The sequence below is a fragment of the Danio rerio genome, chromosome 5, assembly GCF_052040795.2.
Source record: "Danio rerio strain M-AB ecotype USA chromosome 5, GRCz13ab, whole genome shotgun sequence".
NCBI lineage: Eukaryota > Metazoa > Chordata > Actinopteri > Cypriniformes > Danionidae > Danio > Danio rerio.
The window spans coordinates 7,188,556-7,212,500 of NC_141025.1; the positions used below are offsets into that span (position 1 = coordinate 7,188,556).

General features: G+C 37.9%; 1 protein-coding gene across 8 annotated transcripts in view; it reads right to left on the reverse strand.

The window, feature by feature from the left end:
• The window catches only part of msi1a (musashi RNA binding protein 1a), a 143,354-nt gene that overhangs the window by 93,603 nt on the left and 25,806 nt on the right, over positions 1-23,945 (reverse strand). For 2 of the 8 annotated variants that reach the window (NM_001443418.1, XM_087251844.1), the window contains 2 exon segments: positions 10,577-10,622; positions 22,861-22,957. The exons of 1 other annotated variant lie outside the window; for it this stretch is intronic. The gene's annotated coding sequence lies outside the window, so the exon portion shown is untranslated. 8 annotated transcript variants of the gene reach the window in all.

Here is a 23,945-nt window from a genome sequence, read left to right on the forward strand (position 1 = left end):
TGTGTGATCCCTCTTATTTTGGCAAACTAATAATTAAATTAATTAATTAATAATAAATGAAGACAAATTTTCAGATTAACCTTATAACTTTTGACATTATGTATGATTTGACAGTTTATTTTGATAAAAATAAAAACAAATCTAAACAGTTACATCTACATGAACACTTTAGGCTGTGTGACTGCATGTTATTGTGTCAAATGATTTTGAATTAAACAATAACAATGCTATATTTGTATAAAGTGCAAAATAATGTTTTTTAACAAAACATATTTATTTAATTTTATTATTTAAAACTTTTAATAAGGATAATTTTAAAAATAGTTTTGGCACAATGGCGCCCCCCCCATGTGTGGCGCCCCTATGCGCCGCATATACTGCATACCCCCTTTTTGCGCCACTGGGTCTATACACTATACTTACATACATGTCTGTCCAAACAGCTTGAAAAGTAGATTTTTCACCATAGGTGCACTTTAAGCTATATATTTTTTCCTATAGTCTGCATTACAAACAATAACTTGCCTAATTACCCTAACCTGACTAGTTAACCTAATTAACCTAGTTAAGCCTTTAAATGTCTCTTTAAGTCAGGGGTCAGGAACTTTTTTTTTGTCAGCAAAGAGCCATTTATGATTTTGTTAGCAAATGAATTTTTTTAAAGTGGCACCGGCCACTTTATCAGGGTACACCTGTCCAACTCCTTAACACAAATTTGTAAACAGCCTATCACATGGCTGCAACTCAATGCATCGAGGCATGAAGACATGGTCAAGATGATATATTACTACTATAAATAATACAGGTTTAAACAAAAACTTTATGCCCATGCACAACTCAAAAATAAACAAATATGAAGCATCACATGTAGAGCAAGTTTATGAATGAAAAAAAACACTATTTATAGAATGCTTTTCTTTTCGCCATCACCACTCATGGATGTTGTTTGTATTTACATGCATGAGAAGATTACCATAAACACGCAAGTTGTTCGCTTTTTATTGGTGTCGCAATTCTTTATACATAGTGCTGCACACGCGGATTGGTTGAAACGTCCTTTTATTGTTAACTTCTTATTCATTTTGCTCTAAAACTTACAATTAAAAAGGGATTTATAAATGTATGTGCAATCGAAAACAGATTTGTATTTATTTAAACTGTTATAAATTATTATTGAAGCTGGAGAGCCACGTATATTTGGTCAAAGAGCCAGATGTGGCTTGCGAGCCATAGGTTCCCTACCATTGCTTTAAGCTGTATAGAAGTGTCTAGAAAAATATCTAGTCTAATATTATGTGCTGTCATCATGGCGAAGATAAAATAAATCAGTTATTAGATATGAGTTATTAAAACTATGTTGAAAAAAATCTTCTCTACGTCAAAAAGTAATTGGGGAAAAAATAAACAGGGAGGGCTAATAATTCTGACTTCAAATATCTCATGCAAGAGGTACACAAATTGGTATCACATACAAACAAAACAACAAAGAAAAGATAAAAACAAAAAAAAATGCATGTGTGAGTATGTAAAGGTAACTGGGTGGACTGGTCAGAGTACATACATAAGAGAACAAAGAAAAAAATGATTATAGGTCGCAAATATCAATAAATGAAGCAAATAATGTAGATATAAATAAGACATAGATAGAAAGAAACCAATCTGTGGTAAGGAGTGACAACAATTATAGTAATGTAATGATAGTAATAATTACAGTAAAAAAGGAAAACAATAATAATATGGAGTGGTGGAAAGAATACTGAAAAAGCATACTCAAGTAAAAGTACCATTACTTGCCTAAAAATGTAGTGTGAGTAGAGTAAAAGTACCTGTTGTAAACATTACTCAAAGTAGGAGTAAAAAGTAGCCCTTTTAAAAGTACTCATGAGTAGTGAGTAGTGAGTGTTATGCCATTAAAAGTTGATGCATTCTGAAGTGCATTTAGTTATTGCCCAGCAGGCACACAATAGCCCCTTTCACACAGTGTTACCGGTAAATATCCGGAAAATTTCCGGAACGACTTTACCGGTATATTGAAAAGAGCGCTGTTCACACAGGCGAGGACGTTACGGAAATTTTCCGGAAAAGAGCATTCATACATCCATTCCAAAATACCGGTAAATTCTGACATCATTCACCACAAATGAGCTTTAAACGGCTGCGCTTGTATTTGTAAACATTTGACTAAATTACAAACTCTGTGGATGATCAATATTGTGAACAACTTTCGCAGGATCACTTTCTCATGTCGAGATGTTCATAATATGTGCGTGTGCAGGCGCTCACAGGCTGTTTCACAGGCACACGCAAAGCTTGAAGGTAAACAAACAACGGCTTATCATAAGCATCTCATCGATGATTATTTACACAGTTGACATTAAGAAGAACATATAAACGTGATCTGACTAACTTCTAGCAGCTAAATGTGTCTGGAAAAATATTCAAAGGCTTTTATCCTCACAAACCGCGCGGACGTGAATGCGTCTGACTGTTGTGATTGGCTAAAGCAGACGTCTCACGTCAGCACGTTCTAGACGTGCACGCGCTTATTACGGTAATCTTCCTTCTGCATTCACACAGCGCAGCATTCCGGCAAATTGCCGGAAATGTTACAACTTCTCTTTCCGGAAAATAGCCAGAACGAATTTACCGGTATTTTCAAAAAGGACCTGTTCACACATACAACCTTTCCGGAAAATTGCCGGCAATTTTCCGGAAAGGTCTGTATGTGTGAAAGGGGCTATAGTCATAAGACGTTAATATTAGGTTAGATTTAGGGTGTCATGTCATGCGACCAAAATTCAATGTCTAGCCAGCGTCTAGAGACAACATTATTTTAATGTCCAATAATGACATCAAACGACGTTGATATTTAGTTGATTTAGGTTGTTAGAAAGTGACCAAAATCCAACGTAGGCTAACATCTTAAACCAACATCATATTGACGTCAAATACTCACATTTATCCATCAGTTATGGCAACCAAAATTCAACATCTGATGGATGTCATAGTGGTAACGTCCACACAACATCAAGCTGTGACATCATTAGACGTTGATATTTGGTTGGTTTTAGGTTGGACGTTGAACACTGACATCGAGCTGACGTTGAGTTCTGATGTAAACCGGATTGTCATTTCTAAACAGAATGCAGCGTCTCCATGACGTTAGGATACAGTTTCAATCTGACGGCATGTTAATGTCTTGTGCCTGCTGGGTGTTTAAGGCCATTTCGGTCATCATACAGTAAATATCCATCATCTTCTCATCAGTGACATGCATCTAAACAACGGGTGCCCATACTCGGTCCTGGAGGGCCGGTGTCCTGCAAAGTTTAGTTCCAACCCCATTCAGACCCACCTGGGATAGCTAATCAATCTCATGCTTTCTAGAAACATCTGTGCAGGTGTGTTGAGGCAAGTTGGAGCTAAAATCTGCAGGACACCGGCTCTCCAGGACTGGTCTAAACAGTCTCTGGGTCAATGCGTATAAAGATTTTGAACATCTTCTTGGACACTTCATGCTTCCAAACAGTTTGCTGCAATGTCAAGTGCACATGTCGTGAAGTAGTTCATTAACAACAAGTACAACACCAACTACTACTACAAAAATTACTAATACTACAGCAACTACTGCTGCTACTATAGCTAACAAGGACTACTACTACGTCTACTACTGTTACGATCTTTTTGGGTCTAGGGATGTGACCGCAACAGAAAATAAATGATTGGTGGTGGATGATGTGCAATAGCTGGAAAGTAAGAGAGAGAACTCATCTCCTCAAACAGAATGGCTAGAAACTGAAACACAAGATCAAATCAAGAAAAAGAGAAGTTTATATACATATATCAAAATGTAATGAAGACAGGGTATTAACTCAGAAGGGGGCAAGGCCAAAACAACAAACAAAAACAAACTAACTCCTAATATAATCTCTTGCTAATCTGAACTAAAGGAAACACAAAACTACTTAAACTAACTCCCTTTACTAAACAAAAACAGGAGAAGACTGATTTCAAAACAAAATGGCACCCACCTTCCTACTTAACCCTCAAAATAAACAAACAAACAAATCAACCAGACCCACTTCTCTTTGGGGGAATTATTAGATGTTAACAATAACATCATTGAAAGTAGAAGTCTGACTTCAATAGCTTGGTAAAAATAGACTTGTCGTAGTAGTCATTAGCCCCTTTCACACAGTGATACCGGTAAATTTCTGGAAAATTTCCGGAAAGACTTTACCGGTATATTGAAAAAAGCGCTGTTCACACAGGCGAGGACGTTACGGAAATTTTCCGGAAAAGAGCATTCACACATCCATTCCAAAATACCGGTAAATTCTGACATCATTCACCACAAATGAGCTTTAAACGGCTGCGCTTGTATTTGTAAACATTTGACTAAATTACAAACTCTGTGGATGATCAATATTGTGAACAACTTTCGCAGGATCACTTTCTCATGTCGAGATGTTCATAATATGTGCGTGTGCAGGCGCTCATTTGCGCACGCAACGCTTGAAGGTAAACAAACAACGGCTTATCATAAGCATCTCATCGATGATTATATACACAGTTGGCATTAAGAAGAACATATAAACGTAATCTGACTAACTTCTAGCAGCTAAATGTGTCTGGAAAAATATTCAAAGGCTTTTATCCTCACAAACCGCGCGGACGTGAATGCGTCTGACTGTTGTGATTGGCTAAAGCAGACGTCTCACGTCAGCACGTTCTAGACGTGCACGCGCTTATTACGGGAATCTTCCTTCTGCATTCACACAGCGCAGCATTCCGGCAAATTGCCGGTAATGTTACAACTTCTCTTTCCGGAAAATAGCCAGAACGAATTTACCGGTATTTTCAAAAAGGACCTGTTCACACATACAACCGTTCCGGAAAATTGCCAGCAATTTTTCGGAAAGGTCTGTATGTGTGAAAGGGGCTATTGTTTTTGTAGTTTACGTTGTTTGTTATAATATATATATATATATATATATATATATATATATATATATATATATATATATATATATATATATATACATATAAAACATATTTAAAAAATAATAATGATAATAAAATGATAATAATAATAATAATAATAATAATAATAATAATAATAATAATAATAATAATAATAAATAACATATCGCACTGCTACGCGTGTGAAATTTTTCATATATATATATATATATATATATATATATATATATATATATATATATATATATATATATATATAATATATTATATATTATTTATATATTATATAAAAAACAAGTTTACTTTTTTACGCCAATGGCTGTTATTTATTATTATTATTATTATTATCATTTTATCATTATCATTATTATTTTATAAATCAACTTTATTTTTACCTTAAAAACAAGACTTTTGAAGTCATTTTAGCATCTTGTTTTAAAAATGCATATAATATTTGTAATGTCTTTCTTTTCTTTTTCATTCCTTTAAAACCCATTTTAATATATTTTAATCTGCTTTTAATAATTTTTACTTCTGTAAATGATTTTTATTTTCTTGTTTCTTTTATTCTTGTTTAAGTAAAGCACTTTGAATTACCATTGTGTATGAAATGGGCTATAGAAATAAACTTGCCTTGCCTAATGTAAAACAAAACTCAAAAACTGAGACAGAATACTTTGTCTTTTTTTCAACCTATCAAAAATAAACAAGCTACCAAACAATATAAGCACATATTTTAAAAGTTACACCCCTTAAACTACTACAAATGAGTTACAATACAAGTATGAATTAAAATAACCAAAATAAAACTTTTGCATATGAAGTTTTGAGTGCAGATCATAGACAAAACAGGGAGACAATTGCATCAGAATCAAATAGAACTCTGTTTAAAAAAAAGTTGCAATCCACACAATCGATTTGTGTTGGGCCAACATGAAGGAAATAAGTTAACTGATTAGGTATTACAAATTTAAGCTGTCTGAGGACAAAATAATTGGTCACACTTTACAATAAGGTTCATTAGTTAATGTGAAGTAATGCATTTACTAACATGAACAAACAATGAACAATACATTTACTACAATATTTGTTCATGTTATTAAACGTTAGTTAATGTAAATAAAGTAGTTCATTGTTTGTTCTTGTTAACTCACGGTGCATTAACTAATGTTAACAAGCATGGACTTGGATGTTAATATTGCATTAGTAAATGTTCAATTATGATTAATAAATGCTGTACGTGTGTTGTTCATGATTAGTTCATGTTAGTAAATGCATTAACTAAATACCCTTATTGTAAAGTGTTACCAAATTATTAAGTTGCCCCCCCCCCACCAAAAAAAAAAAAAAAACTCAATGATTGTGTTGTTTCAGCTTATTTTAAATAAGTTTGAACAAACAGCAAACATAATTTTTGGATTGAATGTAAAAAAAAAAAAAGAAGTTGAGCAGGCCAAATTGGTAGATAAATGCAAGGTGCAATTTGTAAAATATTGCATTGTAAAAAAAAAGGAAGTTGAATCAAATTAATCTTCCTACTCATCTCAACTTACATCAATCAGCCTAAAATATTAAGTTAAACTTTTCATAACTTGAAAACAGAGTTAAACCCTGATTAACTAATTAAAATAAGCTAAAGTAGCATATAAACATTTGCTGTCATGACTTTTTGACAAATAATACACAATCACTAGCCAAGAGATTGTCAGCACGGTTGCCCTGTGTGAGAGTATATGCCCGTGTATTTGATTGTGGTCTCAGGATGAGTGTGTGTGCGCGTGCGTGTGTGTGGAGAAGCAGTATGTAGGACAGCGCCCCAGCGCTCCTGACTGGAGCTATGGGCGTGCTAAATTTCTGCATGCATGATCAATGGCTTTGAATAAAGAGAAAGAGAGAGAGGGGGAGGGGAAGGAATTAGTTTGAAAAGGGGGTTGAGAAGAGGTCGAAAACAGAATGGTAGAAAAGATGAGCAACATAAGTTTATGGCCAACCGGGACCGAGTAGCATCATGAACAACCCTCGTTACGAAAAATGACTTTCATACGCAACTTTTATTCTTCTTCTCTCGGCTGGAAGGACGTGACAGGACAGGAGTTGTCGAAGCAAGAGCTGGAACGTCAAAAAAAGATGAAGAAAGATATAGTTTATGCCACAAAATTAATAAACAGGTTCTAGTTGTCTCAAAGGACTGTACAGTCAGTAATTATACAATTTCTAGCGGTAACACTTTAGAATAACTATCCAGTTTAACAAGTTATTAGTCCATTAATAAACTGTTAGGTAATGAGTTATAAATGACTTCATAAATAACAGTTTATAGTTTGTTGATTATTTATAACTTTGCCTTATAGATAGCCAATATATATCTTACAAGCTGTTAGCTAACAAGTTCTAAACAACTTGTTACTGTATTTTAAGGATTTATAACTATACCTAATAAAATAGTAATAGACCATCAACAAGCTGTTAGTAAAATACCTACTAAAGACTTGTTAAGTATTAGTTAATAGTTTATATATGTTATTGGGACGTTAATCTAGTTGCAACTGTTCTTCATTTATTAACTGTTAGTAAATGAGGAATAGTTGCAACTTTTGAATAACCTTTCAACAACATACTTAAGCTAATAACTAACACTTAACTAATATAATGAATCGCTTTACAGATCAATTGTTCATAGCTTGTTTACCATCTAATAACACCAGTTAAACTCTGTAGAACGCGCGCACACACACACAGGCCACAGTATAAGAAAGCGCCAGTGAAGTGAGACAACAGTACGAGAAAGCGCTGGCATCTTATAAATCTGCGGTGTGAGGAAATTTCGGTTTTCAGGGAAACACATAAAAATAACAGAGGCAGTGGGGGTGTTCATTGCTAAAGATTTGCAGCCGTTTTCGGTGTCTAGAGATGTGGGCTTTTGTCATCTTATAAAAGCACTCGATCCGCGTTACACACTACAGTCTCGCATTTTTTCAGCACCGAGATAATTAAGATGGTTTATTTATGTTTACTTAAGTACAAATATGTTTATTTGAAATGTCCAATTTATCTTTATTAACATCACATGTATGTTTATCTTCAAAGTGTAGGATTTTATGTGTTCCCCAGTTTGTACATGGGCTACCAGCAGCTGTGAGATTTTAGTGTTAATTTGTTTTTATACAATACACTAGGAACTAGTGTACATTTTTTGGCTTTTAAGTAAAACAAAATGAGTAAAAAAAATTTAAACCGAGGTATGTATTTATTTTTTACCTTAACGTTGTTTTACTCATAGGCTTTTCTGTGTGCTGTATTTTACCAAAGAAACTTCACAGATCAAATGTTAAACATTGAGTAGAAACACACATACTGAGCCATCACATGGCAAAACAGCAGTTTACAACAGAATACAAACCCATGAGGTTTGGGCATTTTTTGTGCTAAACATGAAAACAAAATAAATAAAAATGATTTTATTAAAGTTTCAATGGTGTTATTAGATGGTAAACAAACTATGAACAACTGATCTGTAAAGTGAGAGTGAGGGCCCTATCATACACCCGGCGCAATGTGGCGCAAGACGCAACGCAATTGTTGTTTCCTAGTTTCAGCTTGGCCCAAGAGTCATTTTGACGTTTTGCGGCACGCTGTTTAAATAGCAAATGCATTTGCGCTCATATGTGTGCCCATAGGCGTTCTGGTCTAAAAAAAGGAGGTGTGTTGAGGCGCATTGCTGACGCGTTGTCATTTTGAGAAACTATAAAAGATTTTTCAATAGACCAGAACAAAGCCGGTCTATTGTCCAGCGCAGAGCGCGTTAGTTGTGCAGCTCGCTTACACGCTGCTTAATACACACAAGATGTAGAGCAATATGCAAATATCTTTACATATGAAAAAGAATTTAAATATTAAGGATATATATAGTATATAATAAGGATATATATGAGATATAAATATAAAGGATTAAAATATTACAAAACATTATTGTTTGGCCTACATAAATTTAAAAACCATACTTTCATGCCTTCGTCATCTCGGGAGGCTTTTTCAGTTCATTCATAACAATTTGCTTTTGTATAATGTTATTATTATTAGCAGAATTATTTATTATATCCATATTTATATTTTTTTTATTAAAAACAAGCTTAGATTTGCCCACCTATCAGGTTTTAGACCATATGGGGCACAGCATGTGTATTAGGATATAACTCAGGTTTTTGAGCACACTTCGTTATTATTGTTCACTTATTTGTTTGCTGGAAATTAGAACTGAATTTAGAAACAGTTTTGAAACAAATCTTTGCGCTTAACAGACAAAATTAATTATTTATAGGCAAGAGCCGACGCCGCAGCCAGCACCTCAGCCAGAGCCGACGCTGCAGCCAGCGCCTCAGCCAGAGCCGACGCCGCAGTCAGCGCCTTAGCAAGAGCCGACGCCGCAGCCAGCGCCTCAGCCAGAGCCGACGCCGCAGCCAGCGCCTCAGCAAGAGCCGACGCCGCAGCCAGCGCCTCAGCCAGAGCCGACGCCGCAGCCAGCGCCTCAGCCAGAGCCGACGCCGCAGCCAGCGCCTCAGCCAGAGCCGACGCCGCAGCCAGCGCCTCAGCCAGAGCCGACGCCGCAGCCAGCGCCTCAGCCAGAGCCGACGCCGCAGCCAGCGCCTCAGCCACGGCCGCCACCGCAGCCTGAGCTTCCCGAACGGCCGCCGCCGCCTGAGCTTCCCGAACGGCCGCCGCCGCCTGAGCTTCCCGAACGGCCACCGCCGCCTGAGCTTCCCGAACGGCCGCCGCTCCTCGCCTTGCTGGTCCCAGCCCGCATCCTCGCCTTGTCGCGCCATCCAGACAGCTCACCCAGCTGGCGTCATCCAGACTCCTCGCCTTGCTGATCCCAGCCCGGCTCCTCGTCCTGTCGGCTCCCTACAAGCCTCCAACCCTGCCGGCTCCTCGCAGTACTCCAGGTCCTTCGCTGCCACACGATCCAGGACCACTGCAGCTCCACTCTCCGGGTCTTCCGCAGCTCCAGTCTCCAGGCCCTCCGCAGCTCCACGCCCCAGGTACGCCCCAGCTGCATGGTCCTGGCCCTCCATCCCTTCCCCTGTTCCGCCTCCGCTCCGCCTCCCGCCTGAACAGTAGTGGAGTGTCTGGAATCCACTCCTAGAGGAGGGGCTACGTCACACAACCAGCGATCGCTTCCCAGAGGATCGCTGGTTCTCACACGAACTCTCATGACTACATTTCCGCATTTCCCAGGACTACATTTTCATACATGCACTGCTCCCTAACACGCACGCCTGCTCATTCATCTATCCTGATTGCAATCACCAGCTGGACCTTGTTCACAGACTGATATCACTCCATTCATAAGCCACTCTTTGACCCTTCCAGTTGGCCGAGTCTTGTCTTCCCAGTGTGACTTATAAAGCATTTCTCCCTGTCTTGTTTCTCTGTGTTTTGACTCTAGCCTTGTATCCTAGTTATCCTGTTTAGCCGCCTGCCTCTCGACCTTTTGCATGTTTATAACGACTACGATTCTGGATTGTCTATAGATACCCGTTTGCACCTGATGACCACTGCTTGCCTGACATTGAATAAACTGCATATTGGATCTTACCTCCTGTTGTCCTCTGTCACTCCACCCAGTCGGTAACAAGTGTGATCTGTCGGATGAAGCACAGAGCTCATTCAGTAAAGGCACAGCTAAACAGATGTGTTTTCAGTCATGATTTGATTTCACCTCATGTTGGAGCACATCTGATCATTTCTGGAAGCTGATTCCCACAGCGAGGGGGTGCTGTTAGTAGCTGAAGGCTGATTCACGCAGCTTTGACTGAGCTCTTGGAATTTCGAGTTTATGTGATCCTAAAGATCTGAGTGATCTGTTAAGTTTGGATTAAGTGAGCATGTCTGTAATGTATTGAGGTCCTAGGCCATTTCGTGATTTATAGACCAGTAATAATACTTTAAAATCTATTCTGAATGTAACTGGGAGCCAAAGTAAAGACTTGAGGACAGGTGTGATGTGCTGTTTTCCTGGTTCTGGTCAAAATCCTGGCCGCAGCGTTCTGGATGAGCTGCAACTGACTGTCTTTTTGGGAAGGCACATGAGGAGGCTGTTACAGTAATCCACACTACTGCTGATAAAAGCATGAACAAGTTTCTTTAAGTCTTCACTGAAAACAAACATCTAATACTTGCAATGTTTTTGAAATGACAGTATGCTGATTTACTAACTGCTTTGACATGACTCCTGAAACTTATATCTGACTCCAGAGACACACCAAGATTCTTGACCTTATTTTTTGTTGTTTGACCTTTAGTGCTAAGGTACGCATTCACCTTGAGAACCTCATCTCTGTTCCCAAACGCAATGACTTCAGTTTTCTCTTTGTTTAACTGAAAAAACTTTGACACATCCAACTGTTCATTTCATCAATAGATTTGCAGTGGGTGTCAATAGGGCTGTAGCCATTAGGCATTTATGTTTCATAAGATTCAGATTAGAGAAAATTGTCGCAGATTATGTAATACTCGGTGCTAGGGAATACGCATGTTACATTTTTTTTTTTTTTTTAAGATTTATTTTTGGCCTTTTTTTTTAGATAGGACAGTATTGACACAGGAAGCGAAGTGGGAGAGAGAGAGGGGGTAGGGTAGGGAAATGTCCTTGAGCCGGGATTCAAACTCGCGACGCCCTGACATGCTGTTGCACCATATGTCGGCGCGCTAACCACTAGGCTATTGCACCGACACGCATGTTACATTTTTACACCTTTGACAACTAGTGCAGCTCGGTGGCTGATAGCAAGAAGGTCGCGGGTTCGAGTCCCAGCTGGGCCAGTTGGCATTTTTGTGTGGAGTTTGCAAGTTCTCCCCTCCGGGTGCTCCGGTTTCCCTCACAGTCCAAACACATGCGCTATAGGTGAATTGTATAAACTAAATTGTCTGTAGTGTATGAGTGTGTGTGTTTGATTGAATGTGTATAGTTTCCTAGGACTAGGTTGCAGCTAAAAAAGGCATCCGCTGTGTAAAACATGCTGAAATAGCTGGCGGTTCATTCCGCTGTGGCGACCCCTTATGAATTAAGGGACTAAGCTGAAGGAAAATGAATGAATGAACGCATTTTGAGAAGTATCCCCATATACGGTTAAATTCTACATTATTATTAGCTTTCAAATATTTCCCAAGTGATGTTTAAGCTTGATGTTTCAGCAATTTTTAAACATAGTTTTAATAAATTTAATTTGTCTTTGTCATGACAGTGCATAACATTTTACACGTTATTTTCCAAGATACCAGCTTAAAGTGACATTTAAAGGCTTAAGAATGTTAATTAGGTAAAATATGTAACTTAATTAGGTTAGCCACTGGACAATAGTGTTCTGTAGCCAATCTGAAAAATATACATATTTCTGAAGAGACTAATAAAATTGACATTAAATATTATTGTTAAGCACTGCTTTTATTCCAGCCAAAATCAAAGAAATAAGACTTTCTACAGAAGAAAATAAAAACATATTACAAAATAATGTTAGAAAAATGTCCCTGCTCTGTTAAACAGCACTTAGGAATGCTTGAAAAATCATTTCAATTTAACAGGAGGGCTAATAATTTTGTCTTCGACTGTAGCAAAACACAATATAATACATGCTAGATTCATTAAAACAGCCAACAACAACAACAAAAAAAGAAACCGACTTTCAAAAATAAACCTGATATGAGAAATATTTATTAGAGTGGCACAATGCTTTTTCCACAATAATGTTGATTGAATTTGCTGTGCATTATAAAAGTTTAATATATCATAAAACAGTCCAATGAAACATGGCCAGATTTTCCTTCCCACTCTTTCCTTCTGTATTTCTGCAGTGAAATTCGCAGACACTGGTGTGATTTTCTTGTTCATTCATCACTCCTGTGGCTCTTCTGACCTCAGGTCTCACATGCTATTGTTGCTCTGTAACCTCGGTCACCCCGGAGAGTCACGGATTCTGTTAAGTAGGACAGGAGGCATAACTTTTGGCCCCTTTGTGTTTTACTTCTTTGAGATAAACGGCACAAACGAGAGCCTGAGGGCCTAAAAAAAAGTCTCTTTGGAAAATGCTGCCCATTTTCTTTTTGCACATATGGCATTCATGTTTTGTATCAAGTCGAATGTTGTGTATTAAAGGGGACCTATTATGCCGCTTTTTACAAGATGTAAAATAAGTCTCTGATGTCCCTAGAGTGTGTGTGTGTGTTAAGCTTCAGCTGAAAATACCACAAATAATGTGTTATAACTCTTTGAATCTGCCCCTTTTAGGCTTTGATAATTGTGGTGTTTTGGTGACTGTCGCTTTAAATTCAAATGTGCTCATTTCAAAAGAAGGCGGAGCTACAAATGCCTGTGTGTCAGCAAAGTGGCAGATTCAAAACAAGACTAAAGGCTTGCTCAAACTGTGCGATATATTTATAACACTAACCGATTGCAGACATCCCAAGTCTCCCGGAAGTTGCGGGAGTATCCCTCAAATGCATAGACACTCCCGGATGCCCGCAAATGAATGATAATCTTCCGGAAATCTCGCGCTTCCTGGCCGGTCCTTAAATATGTTGCACAGCCCTCTCTCCACCACATCCCTCGTAGCCACCACTCTTGAGGTAACATTATTTCGCATCGCGCGTGGAACTCCCACCGCTCTTATGCTCTTCGGGTACGTCTCGCGCGCACACGCCCCCCTACCAGGTACGTCGCTCAGTCCCCCCAACCCCCGCAAATCAACTCTGTATCCCCCGGAAATGACTTTTCCCAACTTGGGATGTCTGCGATTGCAGCATGTCCGACAGCACGGACATGGCTCCCATGTCATACTGTAAGATCTCAGCTGTCATAATGTCAATCTGAATAATAACGAAGACGCAAGACAGAAAATGCCCACAGAGTTTGACGTCATCCACCCGTGATACTTTCACTATCTCACGTTCTGAAATGACTCTTCGCAGCAAACGTAAACAATCTCTTGCAGCAATTTTGCAAGTTTTGACATTTTCCCACGGTCATTTGAATTGTCGCACGGATTGCATCATCAAAATCGGTGCTCCCACTGGTGCTCATTGCAGCTGTTATTACAGCAGCAAAGTGTCTGAATTCATCTGACACTGTCATAACTTCATCGGAGGAAAAATCTGATCACAACGGGCATTAAGCGACAATCTGTGAACATGTCAAACCAAAGATCAAATCACTGATTTTAGCCTAGAATTTTCGAAATCTTTTAGGATTTCCCAAATTTGTCTCAAGATGACAAAATCATGGCTGAAATATCACAGTGTGAGCAGGGCTTAACGTCCTGTGCTAATTAGGTATGGGACGATAACCGTTTTCAAGGTATTTACCTTATTCCCCACGTACGAGCAGGCGCAGCCACTTGAGTTTTTTTGGCTCGATACTTTCAGTCTCATTCACTTCCATTCATTTTTAGACATTTAAAACAGCTCATTACGCTGTTTGATGTTGCAATTTTTTTTATTATATTATTCTACTTGGTCAGTAAAGTCATGCAAACATTTGTTTGTAGAGCAAGTAGTTTGACTGTTTTTGCCGTTCAGTATTCCTAGTAATTTCTTCCATATATAACTGAATCGGAAGTTCTAAAACGATCGCGAAAACAGGCGCACTTCGGTCGGTCATTCAGTCGGTTAGTCAGTCAGTCAGTCGACAGCGGCCTCTGGTGGATTTATGTAAGAATAGCAGGTGCGAATGGCAATTGCAAGAGAAATTTAAGATCTCAAAAAGTGTACACATCGGCATCTGGTGGACTCAAAACTAAAACGGCAAAAATAAAAATGACTTCAACAGGTATTTGGTGCTCTCCAGAAATGTATATGGGCTACTTTTTCAGAATGAGCCAAGGTTGGACAATTTAGTTAACCCAATTCACCTATAGCGCATGTGTTTGGACTATGGGGGAAACCGGAGTATACATGGAGAAAACCCACGAGGAGAACATGCAAACTCCACACAGAAATGCCAACTGGCCCAGCCAGGACTCAAACCAGTGACCTTCTTGCTGTGAGGTGACAAGGCTAATCACTGAGCCACCATCCCATCCTTACGCTAAAAACTTAATTTGTTCAAATTTATTTGTTCAACCTTTTCACAGAAACATTTCTTCTTATTATTAGTGTTGAAACAGTTAATACCAAATCATATTTGTGTAAACTATACACAATATATTCCAACAGGATGTACTGATTTGTATAATGACCAAATACACTTTAATTATAACCAGTATATTTCAATTATAACCAGCTGCAAACTCTTTAATGGTTCAATCATCGTTGTTTTTTCAGCAGGGTTGAAAGTTAAAGCCGTGGTTCACCCTAAAATGGATGTTTACTATTTACACTCCCTTAGAAATATAACATTTATGAGTTTCTTCTGTTAAAAAGTTATTTTTAAAAAATTTAAAAACCTGTAACCATTGACTTACATAGTAGGAATAAACAAATGCTATAATTTCAACGATTACAGGTTTTCAGCTTTATTTAAAACAACTTCTTTAGTTGTTAACAGCATAAAGAAAGTAACTTCACTTGACTTCACACAGAAATCACTTCATTTTGATGCTCCCTTTAACACACTTTGTTGATTTAAAGTTTCATTGCAACTACATGCCAACTAATTCTCATTAGAGTATTAAGGTTGGGGTTAGGGTTCATGTAAGTTAGCATGTACTTGCAAAATTTCTTATAATATGTTTTCAAAGTTTCTTATAACGTTTCTTGGAATGTCTGCTGGTGGAGCAGTGTGTAAGCAGTCTACAGATACTCTAATGAGACTTTGTTGAGATGTGCTTTTGCATCATACTATAGTAAACTGTATTATACTGTAGATATTAGTATTTACATCACTTTGTTAATGAATGCTACCACATACTGTAGAATCAACTATATTGAACCAATAAAAAGTCATAAATACTGTAGTAAACTTTAGTGTTTACAACAGTGTTATGATTTATGTTTTCTTTCTGTCTTTTTTTCACCCTCCTCTCCATTTGCTCAACCCTTAGGTTCCTTATTGGTTTATTATTCTGTCCATCATCATTATGACGTTCTCGGTTCCACCAATCCCAGGACGAGCTGCAAGGATTTAAAGCCCTGACAGACCAGTGTGTGGTGTGCGCCCTGCCTCGGCGTTCCCCTTGTGCTCCACGCAATTTGTTTGTGCAAATGCTCCGTCTATTTTGTGATTTATCTCAGTTACTGTGATAATTCGAGTTTGCTTGTTGAACTTCGTTGGCTTTAAGTAACATAATATGATGGCTGTTGTGTGATTCTAAACTAAGCTTCGACGGACTTATCCGGTTTGTTTTAGTTTGGATTGATGTTTTGTTAGATTAGTTTGAGTGTTTTGAGTTTTGTAGTTTAATTAGTTTAGTTCTTGTGTCGTATACACTGAAGATCTCGGTTTTCATTTTGTGTTTCTTATTGACGCCTAGTTTAGATTTTAGATTTAAGGATTGTTTTGTTTTGTTAATTTCTTTGATTTGGCTTACACTCGTTGTTTTTGTTTAAAGATAATAATTATAAATGTTTATTTCGTTTTTTTCCCATTTATTATTGTTACATATTGTTTCAATTGAGTAAAAAGCTTAAATAAGAGTAACTGATCCTTGCCTTATTCTTGATCTGTCGCACACATTACACCGGCTAAGCCCTCCCCTGGCCAGAGACCACAGAGACAGCAGCAAAAAATAAATTAATTAATCATTGCCGTATATTCTCACTCAAACCATGCCTGTGTAACGGAGGCCAGCAAGTAAGTGCTGTGCAGGTAAACCTTTCTCCTCTGACCTCTAAAGGTGCTCTAGCGACAGATGCTAGAGGCCATGGTCTTTAGCCTCCTTGTTAGAGCAACCAAACCCCATGCGGAAGGTCGCCGGTTCGATACCAGCTCGGAGCGGGTTGGGTGGCGTAGGACCGTTGGGATTACACCTGCTGCTTATTGTAGTTGCTGATTGATGAAAAGCTGCTCAGAATTGCTGGTCCAGGATCAGTATTTTCCATAGATATTTAAAATAATGATGACCATAGCCGTCTCTAGATCGGCAGCTGTGAAAAAAAGTTTGCACAAAATGCGCACGGCTATGTTACGTAGAGGAAATTGATAGTTTTTTTCAGTAAGGTGATGTAATGAATACAATAAAATTTGTATGAAGTGCTTTTCACATTAAATAATAATTAAAAACATTGGTTTAAAAAGTATTTTGTGACACCCAAATCCGGCATCAAAAATGCTGGTTTATGTTTTAAGCTACATGCTAATTTTGAGCTGGCATTTAATTAAAATTGTTAACATGGGTAAAAGAAAATACATACACCTAATACAACAAACTTTTTGGAAAATTACAGTTATTGATAATAGTTCTTATAAAAGATATATTTTAATACAGCCTTAATCCAATAATTTACCTGATTTTTGCATAATGATAACTCAGCACCAAACTGAGGCGTTCATTTTATAGCTATATAAACTATAAAACATCTCTGCAAATGAGTGCAATACTATATGTAAAACAAAATGATACTATAGTGGCCTATAGCCTATTAAAAAGGTCAACATATAGCCTTGTTTCTCATCATGGGCAGGGCGCGTGAGTGAGACGGAGGAATTGAAATCACAGAAGCTCTATGAGGTAAAATCAGATGCTTAAGTCATAATCTTTAAAATAATGACTTGTATTAAAAATATTGACAGAGGTTTGTGATATAAGAATTCAATCACAAATATTTATGCATTAAAGCAAAGTGCATATCTTTGCTTTAGCCTGGAGTTTGTTCACCCTCTACCTATGATTGTACACTGAAAACCCTAATAAGTTGACTGAATGAAATTAATTGAGTAAACTTGTTGTCTCAATTTAATTGAGTAACGGAGTCTCCAAAAACTTGCATATTGAAGTTTATTTAACATGCCAGTTTGGTATGTTCAATTTATTATACTTAAATTGTTCAGTTCAGTCTCTGTGTGTAATTATATACTATGAAAAAAATATTTTAAAAGAAAAGTAAGTAGCCATTTATTCTCATTATGGTGAATAATTATACATGAAGCCTTGTTTTTCTGATTAAAAAAAGACCTTGCACTAAAAGGTTGCACATATTAGAATTTTACAGTCAAGACTACATTAAAAACAACCTATTTTTTTCCAAAGGATTGTGATTTTGAGCTTACAATACTTTATATCTTATGTCTATGCATTTTCATTGTATATAAGTTACATGAACTCATATTTTTAGGTGCTAAAATGCTAAATTTTAAGTAATGTTCAGTCAGCTTTATTGTTTAAGTAAAGGCAACATTACAGTTTACAGTGTAGTATAATATACCAAATAATTGAAGAAACCTGTAACCATTGACTTCCACACCCCCCCCCCCCCCTTTCATTTTTTTTTTCAAAATAGCTTCTTCTGTAGTTGCAATGGAACTTATAGCCAAAAAAACAAGCCACCATCAGAGACCATTAAAATAAAGTGATCCCAGAAAGTCAATCTGGTTTGCAACAAGTGAAAATAATAATGAATTTTGGGTTAAGGGTGAACTATCTCTTTAACCGTGCATCTATTTGCATGCAAGTCTTCAGAAGCTTCAATTTAAATCCAGACCACCTGCAAATACAGTTGCCAGGGACTGAACTCAAATAAGACTCTGATTGGATAAGAGAGTCCGATCAGCCAATCAGGATGCTCCTTCCAATCAGGAAACAAGCACCCGAACATGACACCCAGTCATCCCATCTTCACCTCCAATGACAAACACACTTCCCATCCTCAGGGGAAAAGAGAACGTGAAGTATAACGAGAGGTAAACAGAAAGAGTGCAAATGAGAACATCCACGCCAATTATACTGTCATCAAGATCACACGAAACTCCCGGGAGACATCGCTGCTATCCGGATTACCTGAGTCAGAGATCCAGTGCAAGAACAGCCCGATTACCAGCCGAATATCTGCCTTAATCCTTTTTCCATGCCCCCCTCCTGCTTTCCTTCAACATATCAGCTCCATTCCTCTCCTCTATTTATAGTGTCACAGTGTCCCTTTCTCTGTGGGACGAAGCCTGGTTAGTGAGTGGGTTAGTGACGGGGTCAAGACGGAGGACATGGGAACCCCCTACTGACCAGGGTACAGTTATTTTTACCTTTTATTCGTTTAACATCAGGTGGACTGGGTTTGGTGCACACTTAAAGGGACAGATCACACAGAAATACAAAATACTGGGGTTGTTTACAAGCCTGTTTCCCTTACATGCAAGCTTTCTCGAGTGAATATGATAATATTATACTGTACAGTACACAGTTGAAAGCCCTCCTGAATTATTTGACCCCATGTATATTTTTTCCACAATTTCTGTTTAACGGAAAGTAGATTTTTTTCAACACATTTCTAAAAATAATAGTTTTGATAACTCATTTCTAATAACTGATGTATTTTATCTTTGCCATGATGACAGTAAATAATATTTGATATTTTTCAAGACACTTCTATACAGCTTAAAGTGACATTTAAAGGCTTAACTAGGTTAGTTAAAAGCAAGTCATTATATAACAAGGGTTTGTTTTGTAGACAATTAAAAAAAATATTGCTTAAGCGGGCTAATAATATGAACCTTAAAATGGTTACTAAAAAAATTAAAACTGCTTTTATTCTAGCCAAAATAAAACAAATAGGACTTTCTCCAGAAGAAAAAATATTATCAGACATACTGTGAAAATTTCCTTGCTCTTTTATGCCGAGTTCACACTGCATGACTATCTGGGCTCGTGTTTTGTCACTGCTTTGTTTACACTGCAAGATGGATCGGCGACAGGAGCTTTCACATTGCATGACTTTACAATAGGAAGAATCGACAACTTCGTCCAAAATACGTCTCACAGCCAAAAACACGTAGTATGTCTCTTGTTATTACCACTGCTATGCTGATGATACCCAGCTATACCTCTCTTTTCATCCTGACGATCCCTCGGTTCCAGCTCGCATCTCAGCCTCCCTGTTGGACATTTCACACTGGATGAAAGATCATCATCTTCAGCTGAACCTCGCAAAAACGGAAATGCTTATAGTTTCTGTCAACCCGACTCTACACCATAACTTTTCAATCCAGATGACTGGGGCAACCATTACTGCATCAAAAAGCCTTAGAGTAACGATTGATGACCAACTGAACTTCTCTGACCACATCTCTAGAACTGCTCGATCGTGCAGATTCGCACTCTATAACACCAGAAAGGTCCGACCCTTCTTATCTGAACATGCAGCTCAACTCCTTGTTCAAGCTTTTGTTCTCTCCAAACTGGACTATTGCAACTCTCTACTAGCCGGGCTCCCAGCTAACTCTATCAAGCCTCTTCAGCTGCTCCAGAACGCAGCAGCACGAGTGGTCTTTAATGAACCTAAAAGAGCACATGTCACTCCGCTGCTCATCCGTTTGCACTGGCTGCCAGTTGCTGCTCGCATCAAATTCAAAGCTCTGATGTTTGCTTACAAAGCGATTTCTGGCTGCGCCCCTTCTTATCTGCTCTCACTTCTGCAGATTTATGCAACATCTAGAAACTTGCGTTCTGTGAATGAACGTCGCCTCGTGGTTCCATCCCAAAGAGGGAAGAAATCACTTTCGCGAACTCTCGCATTCAATCTGCCCAGTTGGTGGAATGAACTCCCTAACTGCATCAGAACGGCAGAGTCACTCGCTGTCTTCAAGAAACGACTAAACTCAACTATTTAGTCTCCACTTCACTTCCTTATCTGCAATTGCCTCTCTGGATATACCACTAACTGTACTAAAAAAAATTGCAAAAAAAAGTACAAAAAAAAAAATTGCAAAAAAAAAAAATTAATTACTAAATTACTAAAATATTACTAATACTTTCCTTCTTAGACTATACAGACCTGAAACTTGCCTACAGCACTTATTCATTGTTGCTCTTATAGTTGTGTAAATTGCTTACTAGTCCTCATTTGTAAGTCGCTTTGGATAAAAACGTCAGCTAAATGACTAAATGTAAATGTTATTAACTACATAATGAGAAAGAAGCCTTTAATGGGGTAGAAAATGTACATATTTGCTCACCTGGGTTTAAAGGGAATCTCCTCAAATTTCTTTTTTGACCCGGTTGTGATATTGCTCACATGACATGTCAAACAGACACGGGTGCTACTGCCAAATTTACTAGTCTTTCCTCCATTTCTTGGGTCCATATAAACTGAAAAGGAGCACTTTTAACTTCTCCCCCAGCCTCCCACTAGCCTGCAGGTACACACACACACTAGTCTAGTGAATGCTGCTCTCTCGTTGGCTGTAGGCAATCGTCGATGTTATTTTCAGTCAAAACTCATTTCACACGGCATGATTTGAATTGCCGACAGCTCCAGATATTTAGCACGCGTAATATCTCACAGGCATCAGCGACTCATCAGCGATTCTCTCAGATCGCATCTTTGATAGTTCATACTGTGTGATTGTCACTCACGTGAACGAGCACCGATTTGCCTGTGATTTTAGACATTTGTCTGCGATTTCTCAAAATCTGTCGGTGTGTCAAAATCGGGGCTAAAATCACGCAGTCTTAACTGGGCCTAAACATCTTTTTTTCACGATTTACAGAAGATGTAACAACTTACACTACCTGACAAAATCGATCCCCGTTGTAAGAGCAACAAATAATAACTTGACTTCTAGTTGATCATTTGTAAAAGTGGCAGAAGGTGGATTTATCTGATGAATCATCTGTTGAGCTGCATCCCAATCATCACAAATACTGCAGAAGACCTACTGCAGTATTTGTGCAGAAATTCTCTAAGTAATCAGTCAAGTTTGGTGAAGAAAAAAATCATGGTTTGGGGTTACATTCAGTACGTGCGAGAGATCTGCAGAGTGGATGGCAACATTAACAGCCTGAGGTATCAAGACATTTGTGCTGCCAATTACATTACAAACCACAGGAGAGGGCAAATTCTCCAACAGGATAGCGCTCCTTGTCATACTTCAGCCTCCACATCAAAGATCCTGAAAGCAAAGATGGTCAAGGTGCTCCAGGATTGGCCAGCCCAGTCACCAGAGATGAACATTATTGAGCATGTCTGGGGTAAGATGAAGGAGGAGGCATTGAAGATGAATCCAAAGACTCTTGATGAACTCTGGGAGTCCTGCAAGTACGCTTTCTTTGCCATTCCAGATGACTTTATTAATCAGTGATTTGAGTCATTGCAGAGATGTATGGATGCAGTCCTCCAAGCTCATGATGGAGTTAGACACAATATTCATTCTGTCTCCACTGCAGCAGGACTTTATATTCTATACTGGACATTATTTCTGTTCAGTGACACGACTTTTGCCTAAGCAAAGTCAGAGCTTACTGTCCTAATGAAAAAAATAATAAATCAAGTCATTATCATGTTTTATTGTGGTAAAATAAGCGTAATCTAGAGGCCTTTGCCTTTCAAATGAGCCACTTCTGATACCAAATGATCAACTAGAAGTCAAGTTATTTTGTGTTGTTCCTAAAACTTGGATGGGTGACAATACTTTTGTCAGGTAGTGTGTAGTTGTTTACAATTATTTGAATCTAAACATCCTCTGTTACTTAAAAAGCATTTGCACAGTCTGAGCCCTTCATCTACAGAGAGATTGCTTCAACAGGCTTGTCTTTTCTTTTGACTTTTGCAACTTCGGTTACTGCATAAAAAAGCTGTTCAGCCAAAACTGAACTCCTTACAGCAGCTTTCCCTCTTATATTTTGAAAGCCACTTTTTTACATTAGTCAGCTTTTACATCAACTATAACTTTATGAAACAGTCTAATGAATATCGAGTGTATATTCAGTAAAAAAAAAAAAAAAAATGGGGTTGATTTCTCACCTTCACATTCTCCTTTCTTCCACTGATCTCAAAAGCAGGCTTGCAGAATGTCCAAGCTGCTCTTTACCATAAAGGTGAAGTCATAGGAGCTGTTAAGCTGCAAAAAACAAAACAAAAAACATAGTTTTAAACCAGCAAAAGTAACATTTTACACTTAAAATAAGCCATAATGTTAACTATTATATTTACTAACAAGCACAAACAATCAGTAATGCATTCATTCATTCATTTACTTGTCGGCTTAGTCCCTTTATTAATCCGGGTCACCAAAGCGGAATGAACCGCCAACTTATCCAGCACATTTTTACGTAGCGGAAGCCCTTCCAGCTGCAACCCATCTCTGGGAAACATCCACACACACTCATACACTACGGACAATTTAGCCTACCCAATTCACCTGTACCGCATGTCTTTGAACTGTGGGGGAAATCGGAGCACCCGGAGGAAACCCATGAGAACACAGGGAGAACATGCAAACTCCACACAGAAAGGCCAGCTGAGCCGAAGATCGAACCAGCGACCTTCTTGCTGTGAGGCAACAGCACTACCTCCTGCGCCACTGCATCGCCTCAGTAATACATTTATAACAAAATGTATTCCTTATTGTTAAGGTTACATTATTTAAGTTTAATAATGTTAGTTTATGTTAACTCTAAGCAGAGCAATCAAGCACATCTTTGGTTTTAATAATTCATTTATTCATTTTCCTTTGGCTTATTCCCTTTATTCAGCAGAGATCGCCACAGCGGAATGAACCAAAAGTGCTTTAAAAAAAATTTACACTTCAATAATTTGAAAGGATTCATAAGTTTTGGGTTTTAAAATAAAAGTGTCCTATGCTCATGAAATATTTCAACTAATTATTATTTAGTAACTAGTTCCACAGATTTCCTTTTTAATTTGCTCTCACTTTCTAAATTGATATTGAATTTATACATTTAAATATATATCGTTGGTGGGAAGAAACTTGATTTGAACTTTAAAAATATTATATATTAGTTAAAGTCAGAATTATTAGCCCCCCTTTGAATTATTGTTTCTTTTTTAAATATTTCCCAAATGATGTTTACCAGAGAAAGGAAATA